At 47.7% G+C, this 16,170-nt stretch overlaps 2 pseudogenes across 1 annotated transcript; both read right to left on the bottom strand.

The window, feature by feature from the left end:
- Positions 1-1,702: 1,702 nt before the first annotated feature.
- On the bottom strand, positions 1,703-4,868 carry LOC144329247 (uncharacterized; annotated as a pseudogene).
- A 258-nt stretch (positions 4,869-5,126) lies between these two features.
- On the bottom strand, positions 5,127-15,610 carry LOC114606290 (tubulin polyglutamylase complex subunit 2-like; annotated as a pseudogene). The gene is made up of 7 exons (XR_013394738.1): positions 15,120-15,610; positions 12,614-12,701; positions 11,562-11,693; positions 11,244-11,357; positions 10,351-10,511; positions 7,619-7,714; positions 5,127-5,233 (listed from the first exon to the last, which is right to left on the bottom strand). The product of XR_013394738.1 is annotated as a tubulin polyglutamylase complex subunit 2-like (transcript).
- Positions 15,611-16,170: the final 560 nt, after the last annotated feature.

Genomic DNA, 16,170 nt, shown 5'->3' with positions numbered 1-16,170 from the left:
TTTATCATTTCCGAATCCCTGTTTCTGGGGTAAAGGACCTAGAGCGGAATATCGTTCATCTACGTCCGACTATGATGTGATGTCACTAGCAGACCTGGTTACATTAAAAATTTTGGGATAGAGTCCGGCTGGTTACTTATCCAGACCTCAGGGTGAGTTCTTTTTGCTGAGTTGCTCTTCTGGTGGACTTATGTCCAAAGGGGATCCAAATAAACAACAAAATGAACCGGACTCCTTGGCAGGTTTCGAATAAACATTCACAAACTTTTTATTGGTAATATACAGATAGATAAATTAAGGATCGTTACAACTTTATAATAAGCAGAGAATAACATGTACTGAAAAACCAGAGAGAGTAGCTGGGGGGGGGTTTCTTTTTGGGGGGGAGAAGGGAGGATGATGTATTTTTAATAAATTGTTGTGTTGAAATTCCTAATAAAAAATATTTTTAAAAAAACACAAAGGGGCTCCAAATGAGCTAACCAACCAGTGGGTCATTTCCTCTCTTGCAGGATGGCTTTCTTCTTAAAGGAGATGAAGAAAAGTTCATCAAAAGTATTTCCAGCAACTGTGAAGGCCAAGGAGAAGCAGCTTGAAGGTCTTCCCAATACTGGTACAGCCATCACCATCCTACAGCAGCCCAGACAGAGACTCAGGGGCAGCTGGCTGCCTTCCCTGGTCCAGCACCAGCAGCCAACCAGCAGCCGGCTAGACACAAAGCAGCAATTCTCCGCGGCCAAAAAGATCGGCCAGGAGAATTCCAGTCCACATTTTTTATCTTAAAAAATGTTAAGTACTCCCACTCACGGTGGCCACATTGGAGAGCACTCAGGGCCCCCGCATTCGGTCAGAGAGACAGTTAACGGACGATTTGCCAGTCAAAGCTCGCCCTCCCTCACCCGGGGGGGTGGGGGTGTCACAAGGATAATTACTCATATTATTCTTAATTAACTGCACAGTCAGAGTCCGCTTTCATGAGTCCACTGCACGCCATGGCAGTCTGTGCTGGAAGTCGCAAATATGTTTTAAGTGCGTTATGCAAATGTGACAATAAATGGCAATGGTGAGCTTATGGCAAATTCAATATATTCTTTAAAAAGCTTTTAAAAAGCATTTTCACAGCATTTTTATGTGTCTAGATTCCCCCACTCACACAGGGTCAACATAACTGTTGCCCATCCAAAGATCATAAGGCCTTTTTTGCCTAAATCAGGCCCTCATGTGGTAAAAACAAAGAAGTACAAAATATTTTGCAACTTAAAAAAAATAAATTCCTACAATCTGAGGAGCCTTCGCTGTAAGGCTGCAGGGATCTCTACCCATTTATCTGGGAATAAATTCATTGAACTTAAAAGAACTTCTGAGTCAATGTGTATAGGATTGCACTATAAAGGCCTAAAATTTTGAACAAGACTCTAGCTCAGTTTATAGAACACATGACTTGGAATCTCAGGGTCGTGGGTTTGCATTGCAGGGGGTTGGACTGGGTGACCGACAATTCAATGGTAAGCAAAGTATACATGAATATAAAATAACAAAGCTTTTAATGAAAGGGCCTGTGCTGTGCTGTTTTTATTGCAAGTATTTGTATGGTAAAATATTTTAATTTGTATGCAGTGGAAGACAGGAGTGCCTGGCGTGCTCTGGTCCATGGGGTCACGAAGAGTCGGACACGAATAAACGACTAAACAACAACACCACACAGTTTTAATTTTATCAGTGTTTAATTGCTTTTAAATTGTAGATTTCCCAAACAAGCATATGATCCTCAGATGAAGGGTGTCATAGAAATTTGATAAATTTACTTTACTTTAATAAATATATTGCCTTGACCTGCTTGGCTGAAAAATCTCACACGGCTTTTGGATTCAGCAAAACCCAGTGGAGGCCGCAGGGAAACTGGGAAGACACACCTGCACACACCTGGCCCATTGTCCCAGGCCAGGTGAGCAAGAGGTCTCCTTTCTACTGACATAATTTCACCCCTGGTGCTGCCATAAATAATGTTCATCTTGATTGCCACAATTCTTCCTAATAATGATAAATTCATCCTACATATTTCTGGATTCCTTTTTATTCTATTCCAGATTTTTTCATAATTATCTTTATAAATATTAATTGAAATTACTTCTAATGGAGATACCCACCAAAGTGGGGAGGGCTCTTTTCAAGTTTGTCTAGATCACCGAGCACCAATTGGTGGAACAGTGTGATAGATGGGTTGGAATTAGGTGGACCAAAGGAAGATTTGGGTTTAAACTGCTGTAACGGCTGATCATTAGATCCAATGGAAACAAGTGCAAACGTAATAGGCTGTATAATAACAATTGCAAAGTCGTTTACTAGAAACTACTTCTGATAAAGTCAAAACCAACACTAGGAACATAACATAATAAAATGTAGCTTATTTGGTGAGTTCCTTTTGCTGAGTTGCTTATGTGGGCCATTTCCTTTCTTGCAGGATGGCTTTCTTTCTTAAAAAGATAAGAAAGAGAAAAATTCATCCAGAGGAGGAGAAGGGGCAGTGGGATGACCAGCAGCCTAGTGTTGCCCAGGCTCCTGCTAGCCAAATCCTGCCAGTGCTGGTGAGGCCAGAGATGCAAACAGTGGCCCGAAATAACAAAGTAGAGCTGGTAGTACTGCCAGGGTTGGTACAGCAGCAGGCAAGACGTGAGGCTGTATAATAACAATTGCAGAGTCATTTACTAGAAACTACTTCTGATAAGGTCAAAACCAACACTAGGGACATAACATATTAAAATGTAGCTTATTTGGTGAGTTCCTTTTGCTGAGTTGCTCTTCTGATGTCCTTTCTTTCAGGATGGCTTTTTTTCTAAAAAAAAACCCAAAATCTACCCATCATACGAGGATGAGGCCCCTGCAGGCAGTATGCTGCCAGCATTGGTGAGGCCGGAGATGCGAACAGTGGCCTGAAATAATAAGGTAGAGCTGGTAGTCTTCCCAGAGTTTGGAAAAAAGAACAAAATTTATCCAGTGGACTGGGATGAAGAGGAGGCCCCTGCTGGCTATATCCTGCCAGTGCTGGTGAGGCCAGAGATGCGAACAGTGGCCCGAAATAATCAGGGCGAGCCGGTAGTCTTCCCAGAGCAGCAGGCTAGACTCAAGGCTGTATGATAACAATTGCAGAGTCTGGTCCATGGGGTCACGAAGAGTCGGACACGACTAAACAACAAAAACAACAACAACAACTTCTGATAAAGTCAAAACCAACACTAGGAACATAACATAATAAAATGTAGCTTATTTGGTGAGTTCCTTTTGCTGAGTTGCTTATGTGGGCCATTTCCTTTCCTGCAGGATGGCTTTCTTAAAAAGATAAGAAAGACAAAAATTCATCCAGAGGAGGAGAAGGGGCAGCGGGATGACCAGCAGCCTAGTGTTGCCCAGGCTCCTGCTGGCCAAATCCTGCCAGTGCTGGTGAGACCAGAGATGCAAACAGTGGCCCGAAATAACAAAGTAGAGCCGGTAGTACTGCCAGGGTTGCTGCAGCAGCAGGCCAGACTCAAGGCTGTATAATAACAATTGCAGAGTCATTTACTAGAAACTACTTCTGATAAGGTCAAAACCAACACTATGTATTAAATGTATCTTATTTGGTGAGTTCTTTTTGCTGAGTTGCTCTTCTGGTGTCCTTTCTTTCAGGATGGCTTTTTTTCCTGAAGAAAAATAAAAAAAATAAAATTTACCCATCATACGAGGATGAGGCCCCTGCAGGCAGTATGCTGCCGGCATTGGTGAGGCCAGAGATCTGCACAGTGGCCCGAAAAAATAAGGTAGAGCCAGTAGTCTTCCCAGAGTTTGGAAAAAAGAACAAACTTTATCCAGTGGACTGGGATGAAGAGGAGGCCCCTGCTGGCAATATCCTGCCAGTGCTGGTGAGGCCAGAGATGCAAACAGTGGCCCGAAATAATCAGGCCGAACCGGTAGTCTTCCCAGAGTTTGGAAAAAAGAACAAAACTGATCCAACGGAGTAGGAGGGGCCGCAGTGGGATGAGCCAGAGGCCCAGCAGTCTAGTTACCAACCCAGTGTTGCCCAGGCCCCTGCTGGCCAAATAACTTGCCAACTCCTGCCGGTGCTTGTGAGGCCACAGGTGCATGCAGAGGTCCAGAGGAACAAGGTCCAGCCAATTGTTCTCCCAGATTTAAAAATGCAGCACCTAACATACACAACACCAGCAATACAGATAACAGCAACACTTACAACTGCAAACCCAAACCTGGAATTACACAAAACAATTTAGGTCTAGTTCAGTGTTTAAACCTTTGGGGGGTTAGGATTTAAAAAAGGAAAATCAACCTGGCTTCTTGCTGATGTAACAGTTTGACAAAGTCCCTCCTCATCCCAGGTTTCTTCTGGCTGACCCATTAAACCGTATAAAGCAAGTCTGTGTCAGCAGGATTGTGCTTCACCAAGTGATCCACCATGGGAGCCTCCATCACTTTGTTTCTAATACGGGAGCGATGCTCCCCAACACGGGCGCTGACAGAGCGTACAGTGGAACCAATATGAAACAAGTTAGAGGGACATCGTATTAGAGACACTCCATCTCTGGTTTGGCAAGTGCTCAGATTGTGAAGGGTGAATCTAAAGTTGGCACCTTAAATTTCTTTTGCCTGTAATGTGAGAGTGCAAGACAAATATCTGCCGCATCTATAATGACCCACCACCAAGGAATTGGTGGGTGTGGGAACCGGTATCAGATCAGTATGAACTAAAAAATCTTTGACAGAGAAAGTTTTTTTTGAAGGCCAATGAGAGGGAAATCAGCACAGCCTTGAATGTTCCACAGTGAATGCCAGTGTTTCCTGAGGATCCTGATAATCCAATCAGAATGAGTAGAAAATTCTCAGGAGCCTGTAATATGTTCCGTGGACTGAGTATGATGAATGGGGAGAAATAGTGAAGGGTGTTCCTTAGCCAGAGACCTGCTTCTTGCCTGAGAAATGACACGCTCCGGGTACCCCCTCGCTGACAGGGAATTAGAAAGTGTTTCAGCCGCAGTGAAAAAATCACTATTCAGTGAGGAATTCCTCTTGATCCTCAACAATTGCCCATATGGTAAATTGTCCTTAAGATGCTTAGGATGAAAAGAAGAGTAGTGAAGTAAGGAGTTACAGTCAGTGGGTTTATGAAAGGGTTTAACACATAAGTACCCATCATGTTTCACCACTTCCACATCTAAAAACGTACAAAGGTTGGTGCCGTGTTGTCCTGAAAAGGAGAGGGAGAGGTGTATGGAGTTAATTCAGGTGGCAAACTGTAAAAAGTCATGTCCATTGCTGAACAAAAAAAACCAACAGATCATGTTATATACCTGCAATAATGCAGCAGAGACTCAGAATATGGATTGTTATTCAATATGTGTGTTTTTCCAAATAAAATCATAAAGATGTTGGTCACAAAAGGAGATCCCATGGCTACACCTTGAGATTGAAAATAAAAGTGATCTAAAAAAACTATCTAATAAATCTAGCAAAAACTCAAGAAGGCGGATGCGGATCCGGCCTGGATTCCCACACTTGTTGAATAAGATGGCGTCTTTCTTCCAGAGAAATATTAGTGTACAGTGAAGCCACACCCAAAGAAGCAAAAATAGTGGCTTCAGGTACTTGCAGCTGTTCAACCTGTTGGATGAAATGTGCTGTATCTTGAAAATCTGCCAGGGTGTCTTTAGCATATTTTGGTAAGAACGAGTCTAAGTATTTAGCAACAGGTTCCAAGATAGACCCTGAGCCCGAAACTCTGGGTCTGCCGGGGGGTGGGGGGGCACCAATAATCTTATGTATTTTAAGCAGACAATAGAAAACCGGGATGCGGGGATAAGGTGGAATGAGGAATGGAAATGTGTTTATTTAGGAAGTCCATTGTGTCTGCATGTCCGAGTGCTGTTTGGAGAAGTGTGGCTCTCGAGTCTGTAGGGTCTTTCGCGGTTTTCAGGGAAAACAGAGAGTCTGAAAGTTGGCCTTGGCCTCATCTAGATAGTCTTGTCTATTCATAATTAAAATGACCCCACCCTTGTCAGCTGGTTTTATAATGATATTAGTATCTTTGGACAAGTCATTCAAACAGTTACACTGAGACTCAGTTAAATCCTTTCCACTGACATCATTTCATCATGTTGTCATAGTGCTGTGACCTCATGTCTCCAGGGGCTTGGGGGCCCTTAGCAACGCTGGTACACAGCGACCTCCATAGAGAGTGAGTGTGTTTTCTTCCCCCCCCCCCCCCCAAAGTCAGTGGGATATATTTAGTTTTAATTTGGCATTTGTGTTCCCTTTTAATAATAATTATAATTTTTTATTTGTATCCCGCCCACCCCAGCTGAGGCCGGGCTCAGAGCGGCTAACATCATAAAAACAACACAATATGCATAAAAAAAGACACCAATTAATTAAAATACACTAGCGTTGCTAGTGGCCCCCAAGCCCCTTGAGAAACGAGGTCACAACATTATTTGCGGCAGCACCAGGGGTGAAATGATGTCAGTAGAAAGAAGACCTCTTGCTCACCTGGCCTGGGACAACGGGCCAGATGTGTGCAGGTGTGGCCTCCCAGTTTCCCTGCGGCCTCCACTGGGTTTTGCTGAATCCAAAAGCCGTGAGAGATTTTTCGGCTGATATTTAACAAAACAATGCCCCCCAGACATGTTAAATACAATTGCTCAGGTTCAGAGTCTAACCCTCGGATACCTGACATTTCCCTGCTGTGAGCTGCATCAAATGCTAATACCTTTAGGTTGCGGATCAGCCTTGGTCCCTGCGATGCCTTTGTGAAATGAATTTCTTTCACCCTCAATTTATGAATTAATTACAAGTGCTTATATACCACTTTTTATCTACAACATTCAAAATATAGTTATTTAAAAGAACTGTTTTTCTCCCGCAACCCTCTTTTTAGGTTTGTGTGGTAGAATTCCAAAGTGCCTTCAGAGACGAACAATAGAATTGTTGACAACGAAAGCCTATGGAATCTTGTCCACTCTTCCACCTGGCTTGGGGGGGGGGGGGGCTGACAGGCCCTAGAAAGGACCGCTGCTGCCGCTGCCACCCAGGACTGCCTGCCGGGAGCCTGAGGGCCCTGCTTCTCTCCACCTGGCTGGGGGGGGGGGGAGGCTGACAGGCTTCACAAGGACTGCGGCTGCTACTTGGCAGAGAGGGCTCTTCTTTTTAATAGTTTTTAAATTATATTTTATCTGTGGTGTTTTAAATTGTGCTTTTTTGGTATGTTCTTTTGTTTGTGTGTTTCTTTCTCTGTTGGGGGTGGGCGGGTGTTGGGTTGTGGATAGATATAGTTTTGTATAGTTCTGTTCTTAAGGGGAGAGGGTCAGGGCTGCCTGAGTGTGGCCCCCAGCCAAGAGAATGGCTGGGGCATGTTCCACGGTGTGTGTGTGTGTCCTGGGACATCCGATCTCAGTGATCACAGGCAGCAGGAGTTACGCTAAGTCCAGACCGTGTCATTACTGAGGAGGCAGGTTTAGTCGTTGTTTGAAGACTATCCCTGCCTCCAGGTCTGGTCTTGACCAGAAGGATCCTGGAATCAGCAAGGGAGACCCACATGACTTTAAGGTTTCTGGTTTCTGTGCAATGTCAGGAAGACCTTGTTTGGGTCCAGCTTGTTCACGAAGGAATCGGCCTCCTCAGAGAGCTGCTCTGTCAGTTGACAGTGGATGGGCTTGTACATGTTGGACCTTTGCTGGAAAAGGAAAGGGGAAAGTGAGGAGCAGCAAAGGGCACTCCCTGCAGGGCAGGCCTGTTGGGAAAAGTTCAGAAAAGGGCAACCAAAATTATCAAGGGGGTGGAGCGAATCCCCTATGAAGGAAGGTGGCTGAGGTTAGGACTTTTTGGTCAGGAGAAAAGGTAAGCAAGAGGCAGCACGATAGAAGTTCACGAAGTTGGGCATGGCACAGAGGAAGTGGAGGGAGTCTCTTGTTGGGAGATGCAGGACAGGTAAAAGAAAGGTAAACCAGGGAACTCGGAGGATCCCAAACAGGCATGGCTCTGGAACGCAAAGGTTGCCCTGACGCAGAGGACTTTAGGCTCCTAGCCCTGTCTGTCAAATCGTCCGTCTGATAACTATTCTAGAGAGCCAGTGTGGTGTAGTGGTTAAGAGCGGTAGTCTCGTAATCTGGGGAACCGGGTTCGCGTCTCCACTCCTCCACATGCAGCTGCTGGGTGACCTTGGGCCAGTCACACTTCTTTGAAGTCTCTCAGCCCCACTCACCTCACAGAGTGTTTGTTGTGGGGGAGGAAGGGAAAGGAGATTGTTAGCCGCTTTGAGACTCCTTAAAGGGAGTGAAAGGCGGGATATCAAATCCAAACTCTTCTTCTTCTTCTTCTATTCAAAATTGGCGATAAAAATAATGCTGCACACGACAGAGGAGGAAGGTGAGCGATGGAAGGGTGGGGGGTGTCTCCAGGCCTGGCTCCTGGCTTGTTATCTGCCGGCTGTGGGACCAGAGGCCTCAGACAGGAATCCCACTAGACGGGCTCAGGGACAGAAGGGGGTCTGCTTGGGATAGAGCAGATCTCTAATTCAATCCCTGGATGACCTGCTAACTAGCTGGCTAGCTAGATAAATAAATAAATTACTACTACCCTTTGTGGGGCTTTCTTGGCACAGAACTGCAGAAGAGATATCACACCACAGCATGGTAATATCCTAAGCTCATGTTGCATGGCGTATTTGAGGGGGAAATTGTGCTTCAGTGTCAGAGTGTGTGCGTTGGATGCAGAGTTCAATCCCTGGGGGTCTCCAAGTGGGGCTGGGAACAGCTGCTGCCCCCCAAATCCTGGAGTCAGTGTCCAAATGCCTCTCTGGGAAAGTGGAAGTGCTGCAGATCAGAGCAAGGGAATGGAAGAACTTCAGCCCTGGCTCAAAAGGATGAGTTCAGAAGCAAGAGTATATTGCATGCAAATCCCCACTGGTATCTCCAAGGAGGGCTGGGAGAGACCCCCGCCATGTCACCTGAAGCCCTGGAGAGCAGCAGCCAGTCAGTGTAGAGGTGGTGTGACATAGTGGTATAATAGAAGAAGAAGAAGAAGAGTTTGGATTTGATATCCCGCCTTTCACTCCCTTTTAAGGAGTCTCAAAGCGGCTAACAATCTCCTTTCCCTTCCTCCCCCACAACAAACACTCTGTGAGGTGAGTGGGGCTGAGAGACTTCAAAGAAGTGTGACTGGCCCAAGGTCACCCAGCAGCTGCATGTGGAGGAGCGGAGACGCGAACCCGGTTACCCAGATTACGTGACTACCGCTCTTAACCACTACACCACACTGGCTCTCACCATATAATAATTTATAATAATAATAATAATTTATTATTTATACCCTGTCCATCTGGCTGGGTTATCTCAGCCACTCTGGGTGGCTTCCAACGGAATATTAAAATGCAATGACCTATTAAACATTAAAAGCTTCCCTAAACAGGGCTGCCTTCAGATGTCTTCTAAAAGTGTGGTAGTTGTTTTTCTCTTTGACATCTGATAGGAGGGCGTTCCAAAGGGCGGGCGCCACTACCGAGAAGGCCCTCTGCCTGGTTCCCTGTACCTTTCTTCTTGCAGTGAGGGAACCACCAGCAGGTACTCAGCGCTGGACCTCAGTGTCTGGGCAGAACAATGGGGGTGGAGACGCTCCTTCAGGTATACTGCACAGAGGCTGTTTAGGGCTTTCAAGGTCAGCACCAACACTTTGAACTGTGCTTGGAAATGTAGTGGGAGCCAATGTAGGTCTTTCAAGACCGGTGTTATGTGGTCTTGGCGGCCGCTCCCAGTCCCCAGTCTAGCTGCCGCGTTCTGGATTAGTTGTAGTTTCTGGGTCACCTTCAAAGGGAGCCCCATGTAGAGCGCATGGCAGTAGTCCAAGCGGGATATAACCAGAGCATGCACCACTCTGACGAGACAGTCTGCGGGCAGGGAGGGTCTCATCCTGCGTACCAGATGGAGCTGGTTGACAGCCGCCCTGGACACAGAATTGACCTGTGCCTCCATGGACAGCTGTGAGTCCAAAATGACTCCCAGGCTGCGCACCTGCTCCTTCAGGGGCACAGTTACCCTGTTCAGGACTAAGGAGTCCTCCACACCTACAGTGTTTCTCAAACTTGGGTCCAGACAACAGCTGGGGACCCAAGTTTGAGACACACTTGATTAGAATGTCGGTCTAGGGCCTGGGAGGCCGGGGTTCAAATTCCCATTTGGCCATGAAGCTCACTGGGTGACCTTGGGCCAATCACTCACTCTCAGCCTGACCTCCTTCGCAGGGCTTTTGTGAAGGCAGAATGGGGAGGAGCGGCAGACCCTAGGAAAAGGGACGGGCCGTCTGTCGTTCTCTCACCTTTGCCTGGGGGCTGATGCCATAGCTGGTGAAGGCATACTGCCAATGCGGCAGTCCCAGCTGGGTGATCAGGAGCAGGTAGTAAGCGGTGAAGGTTTTGGTGAGGAAATGCCAGTAGAGAGCTCAGTCCAGAAGCCAGATCTCAGAATCCGAGGTGACACCTGGAAGTGAGAAGAGAGACTAATAGACCACCCCACCTTTCAAGGGGGTTTAATAAGGAACTCTGAGGCCTAGGGATGACGAACTGGGCCTCAGTGCTTTCTACAAAGGATAAAGGCATTTCCAAGGGAAATTGATCCTCTGAGGCCCTTCTTCGGGTGCTTCCTCCACAAGAGGTCCGGAGGGTGGCCACACAAGAACAGGCCTTTTCTGCAGTGGCTCCCTGTTTGTGAAAGGCCCTCTCCAGGAAGGCTCACCTGGCACCTTCGCTACCTATCTTTAGGCGCCAGGTGAAAACGTTCCTCTTCAACCAAGCCTTTGGCTGAGTGATCTCCGATATCTTTCTAAATGTGCTGGGTGAGGGGGATGTTTGCTTTTCTTCTCGCTTTTATTATGCATATATATAGATATAGTAATTTTATGTGGTGAACTGCCCTGAGATCTGTGGATGAAGGGCGGTATACAAATTTTAATAATAATATTAACAACAACAACAAAGCATAGCTTGCTTCAGGAAAACTTCATCACAGGCCATCATAGATGACACCCTTTGTCAACCTGGTTCCCTCCAGATGTTCTGGACTACAAAGCCCATCACTCTCAGCCAGCACAACTGTCTGGTGCTAGGAACAGTAGTCCAAAACATCTCCCACAAAGACAATAGCTAACTGGAGTTTGCAGATGAGGTCGATTAGTGAAGACAGCTCTTGGGCTACTGGTATCACACAACATACCTGGCTTAGTGTTCTTGTACACAAGGCAGACCTTCCCATTCCCTCCGCATGGTTCCAGCTCAAACACCAGGCTCTGTGAGTCCAAGTGAGGTTTCTCCGGCTGACCTGCGTTACCTTTGGGGAGAAAAAAAAGGCTGAGCAAGGCAGGCAGGCATTCTCGCCGGGTGCAGGGCAAGGAATACTCAAACCAAGCAGAGCTTGGAAGCTAGGCATCAGTGGGGCTTGTGTATAAGGTCACAGAAACTTGGTGGGGTAGCAGGTGGGGCAGAGAGGAGGACCAAGGTCACCCATGGACAAAGGGGTGAGGTGGGGCAGTACCTCCTTCATTGTTGGTGTCCTCCAAGTCAGCCGGCATGGGGGCATTGGGCAAGGCGTAGACGGGCGACGCTCTGATTTGGTTTAGCTAGGAGATGCTGTTGATGGTCATGGAGCCAAGAGGTATCGGGTTGTCTGGAAGAAAGGCAGCCATTACTAGGTTGCTGGCATGGATGCCACAATTCTGTAGGAGCACAGAAGGCTCACAGAACATGGTGCCCTCTGGAGAAAAATATCAGCTTGCTTGCTTGCTTTTTGCAAAAAGCAAGCGCCTGTCACAGCAGCAAAGATGGGATTGGCAGCACGAGGAGTACTGCTCCTGAAATAGGAATCTTTCTGCTGCTGAACAGCTCCCGTTTCATTGCCCCACTTCCCAAATTAAAGACAGAACAGAACTTAAGCAAAGGAAATGGGTGTTTGGATGCAATTATTGATCAGAGAATAATGTATTTATTCTGTGTGTGTTTCATAGCATTTATATACTGTTTGTGAGAAAAACTCTCAGAGAGGATATTGATAAAATTATTTTTAAAAAGTTAAAAACAGCTATTTAAAAACATTCAAAAGTTATTTAACTCCAGTCGGTCACGACTGGACCTAATGGTCAGGGGTCCCTTTACCTTTATACTGCCCATCCTCTGAAGATCATAGCATGGTTCACAGCACAAAAACACAAGGTACAAACACAAAATACCCAGTAAAAACAGGATCAAAAACACAATAAACCAACGACATCCTCTCCATTCATTAAAACCGGTAAGCTAAAAACCGGATTAAAATACATGTCATACTTTTTTGTTACTGGATAGGCTTGCCTGAACAATAATTTTTTTAGCAGGCTCTGAAAAGAGTACAGTGAAGGCACCTGCCTGTTGTCAACAAGCAGGGAGTTCTAAAGTGTGGGCACTGTTGCACTAAAATATTGATTTATTACATATACAGAATGAGTATTATGGGGTGTTTGTAACGGTGTTGGTTCCGCAGAGCAAAGTGGCTGAGTGGGGAAGGCAACCTTGCAAGTAAACTGGTCCCAAGTGTGGAAGGCTTATTCTTACCGTCAAACTTCACACTCCAAGTCATGTGGAAGCCATCCGTCATCAGGTAGAAATGATTTAAATCCTCGGGCAAGACGCAGGCATTCTTCTGCAAGGAGAGACGAAGGCAGGAGAAAAAGAGAATCAAGCAGCAGCCACTTAATAAAGTTTTATAATTCCATGTGCAATTAGCTTATGCTCCTCCCTACCATTTCTTTGATAATCATGAAGTTCACAAGTCTTATTCCAAACCATGTTTCAGTGGCTAGAACAGGGAACAATCACAACACAGAACCAAAGACCAGGGAGAGGACCAGAGAGGAGGCCAAGCATAATTTTTGCTGCCTTGTTCCTAGACTCTTCACAAGGCAATTAGAGGAAGTTCCCTTCTGTCATTCGGGGCTGCAACATCCTATAGTATGTACCGGTAATTCACTACATATCAATGTGGGGTGGCTGTTTTGGAATAGCCCCAGCTTCTCTCTGGATTTGAAGGACCCAGCCAGCACCCAAGGAGTGAGTGGCAACAATTCTATTGAATCATCTGCCTGAAAAAAAGAACTGCTTGTAGATGAAACATGAAGGAAATTAGTCATAGAAAATTCATCTACCTTCAAGAGACATATGTTTCTTGACATGGCACTAACTTCTAAAGGCCAATACAGAGAACACGTTTTCACACAAACGGGAATCCTTCCTGGGTCTGACAAAAAAGTAATAATTCGTGATAGCAGAGAGACAAGTTGGACTCACTGTCAGTTGGGTTAAGATGTTAAAATTATTCATGAAAGTATTTCTTTCTTTTTTCAGTAAAAATAGTCAGAATATAAAAGCAGGCCAACAAAACTCTGTCTCACCTTCTCTGATACCTCTGAGTAAGGATCAGTAGGGAGTTGGCTAGGCAGGCAAATGAAACTCAAAAGCCCAGATGTAATTTGTCAGGAAGTCAGTGCGTATAATGAAATTATTCACTGTTTGATCTACTCCCAGGGTAGGGCCAGAAGGAACATGATGCCACGACCTTTGGGAAGCTGGTGCAGGAAGAGTTACGTGCACCCAGAATATGACCATATGGAGTTATTGGAAGCTGCTCATCCAGCTTTTTAAGCTGAAGATGCAAGATGTGCCCCTGCCCCTTAGAGCCTTGAAGATGTTAGAATCCTAGAACTGCAGAGCTGGAAGGAATCCTAAGGGTCATCTAGCCCAGCCCCCTGAAATGCAGGAAAATGAAGGTGGCCCTTTTTATGAGGATCAAACCTGCAACCTTGCTATTATCAGCACCACACTCTAACTGACTGAGGGAACTAGTGCAGGGTGGCCACCTTTTGGAGAACTGTGACCCCAGGTTTCCAAGAACCAGCTAACTTTCCCTCTGGGAGCCTGGAGGGCTGAGCCTCCATTTCGAGCTCTACACAGTGGGACACCTCCTTCTGGTGCTAAGGAGGGAGGGACGCATAGGCTCTAGGTCTGTTTATAATAATAAAATTTATTACTTATACCCTGCCCATCTGTCTGAGTTTCCCCAGCCCCTCTGGGCGGCTTCCAATTGAGTGTTAAAAACAATACAGCATTAAATATTAAAAGCTTCCCTAAGCAGGGCTGCCTTCAGATGTCTTCTAAAAGTCTGGTAGTTCTTGTTCTGACACCTGGTGGGAGGGCGTTCCACAGGGCAGGCACCACTACCAAGAAGGCCCTCTGCCTGCTTCCCTGTAACCTCACTTCTTGCAATGAGGGAACCGCCAGAAGGCCCTCGGGAGTTGGACCCTGGTGTCCGGGGTGGAGACGCTCCTTCAGGTATCCTGGGCCTTTGAGGCCGTTTAGGGCTTTCAAGTTCAGCACCAACTTTGAATTGTGCTCGGAAACGTACAGGGAGCCAATGTAGGTATTTCAAGACCGGTGTTATGTGGTCTTGGTGGCCGCTCCCAGTCACCAGTCTGGCTGCCACATTCTGGATTAGTTGCAGTTTCCGGGTCACCTTCCAAGGTAGCCCCACGTAGAATGCATTGCAGCAGTCCAAGCAGGAGATAACCAGAGCATGCACCACTCTGGCCAGACAGTCCGCGGGCAGGTAGGGTCTCATCCTGCGTACCAGATGGAGCTGATAAACAGCTGCCCTGGACACAGAATTAACCTCCATGGACAGCTGTGTGTCCAGAATGACTCCCAGGCTGCGCACCTGGCCCTTCAGGGGCACAATTACCCCATTCAGGACCAGGGAGTCCCCCACACCTGCCCGCTCCCTGTCCCCCAAAAACAGTCCTTCTGCCTTGTCAGGATTCAGCCTCCATCTGCTGGCCGCCATCCATCCTCCACCCGCCTCCAGGCACTCACACGGGGCTTTGGCAGGGTCCCCAGCTCTGGGGTCCCTTGGGGAAGGGGAGAGGCTCCGGAGGCAGGCGGGAGAGATGGGAAACAGGAGCCCCCCAGGGCCGGGCAAGGTGCGTCTCCCCCCAGCAGCCCCTTCTTCCCCGGACCGGCAGACCCCCAAGTTCCCCCGACTTCCACCAAAGGGACCCACAAGCAACACCTGGAATCGGCTGGGCCCGGAATGGGGACCTGGAAGGAGCTCCAGGAGGGAAGGGGAGCCGCCCTGTCGAGCCCTCCCCACCACAAGCCTGCCGAGGAGGGCGAGAGAGGGAGAGGGAGAGAGAGGCAGGCTGGCGGGGGGGGGGGGGGCCTGGCTCCTGGGGCAAGGGAGGGAGGCGGCTCTCTGCCCATGCTCAGGAACCCCGTCGCCTCTGCCCCGCCAGCCCCGCCTGAGGGAAAGAGACGCCCCTCCGTCCGCCATCTTGAAGCAACCGCCAAGCCCAACGGCTCTCGGCCCAGCCACGCCCCCGCGCCCCACTCTCGGCTCCCATTGGCTGACGGGGCCGGGCTTGGCCCAGATACGGAGGCGGAGGAGCCGGCCAATGGGGAGGGCTCGGGACGGGCGGGGGGAGGAGGAAGAGGAGGAGCCGGCTCTCCCATTGCCTTCTGGGAGTCGTAGTTCCTGCTCGCCAGTCCCCCTACAGGATTGACAACGTAGGGCAGGCAGAGGCAACCTCGGCCCTCCAGATGTTCTGGGACTACAATTCCCATCATCCCTGGCCACTGGTTCTGTTAGCTAGAGATGATGGGAGTTGTAGGCCAAAAACATCTGGAGGGCTGAGTTTGCCTCTGCCTGACGTAGTGCTTGCTGGCCTCTTGGTGACCCCCTGGACCAGAGCACGCCAGGCCCTCCTGTCTTCCACTGCCTCCCTCATGTTGGTAGCCTCGAGAACACGGCCCCACATCTCAATCTCTGAGGAAAGTGACCCCTTCTCATGTCCAGTTATTCCAGCAGAACTCTGAGGCCAGAGCAGCTCCAGAAGCGCCGTCCCTTCTTCGGAGTCCACCAGTTCAAGGTCCTGAAACGTCCCGATTTGTGCGGCTAGGACCAGCAGTGGCCTCTGCAAATTCCAAGCATTAAATGGATGCCCATGAGGAAGATTTCCTGGGTGGCTAGCTAAGCAAGCAACAACGGACCCCAACACAATATTAGAAATACATTCATGAGAAGAACGAAATGGGTTTTCTGTGGGTTGACATTTGTTGGACTT

Source organism: Podarcis muralis, chromosome 11, assembly GCF_964188315.1.
Source record: "Podarcis muralis chromosome 11, rPodMur119.hap1.1, whole genome shotgun sequence".
NCBI lineage: Eukaryota > Metazoa > Chordata > Lepidosauria > Squamata > Lacertidae > Podarcis > Podarcis muralis.
This window is presented reverse-complemented; position numbering and strand designations above follow the sequence as displayed.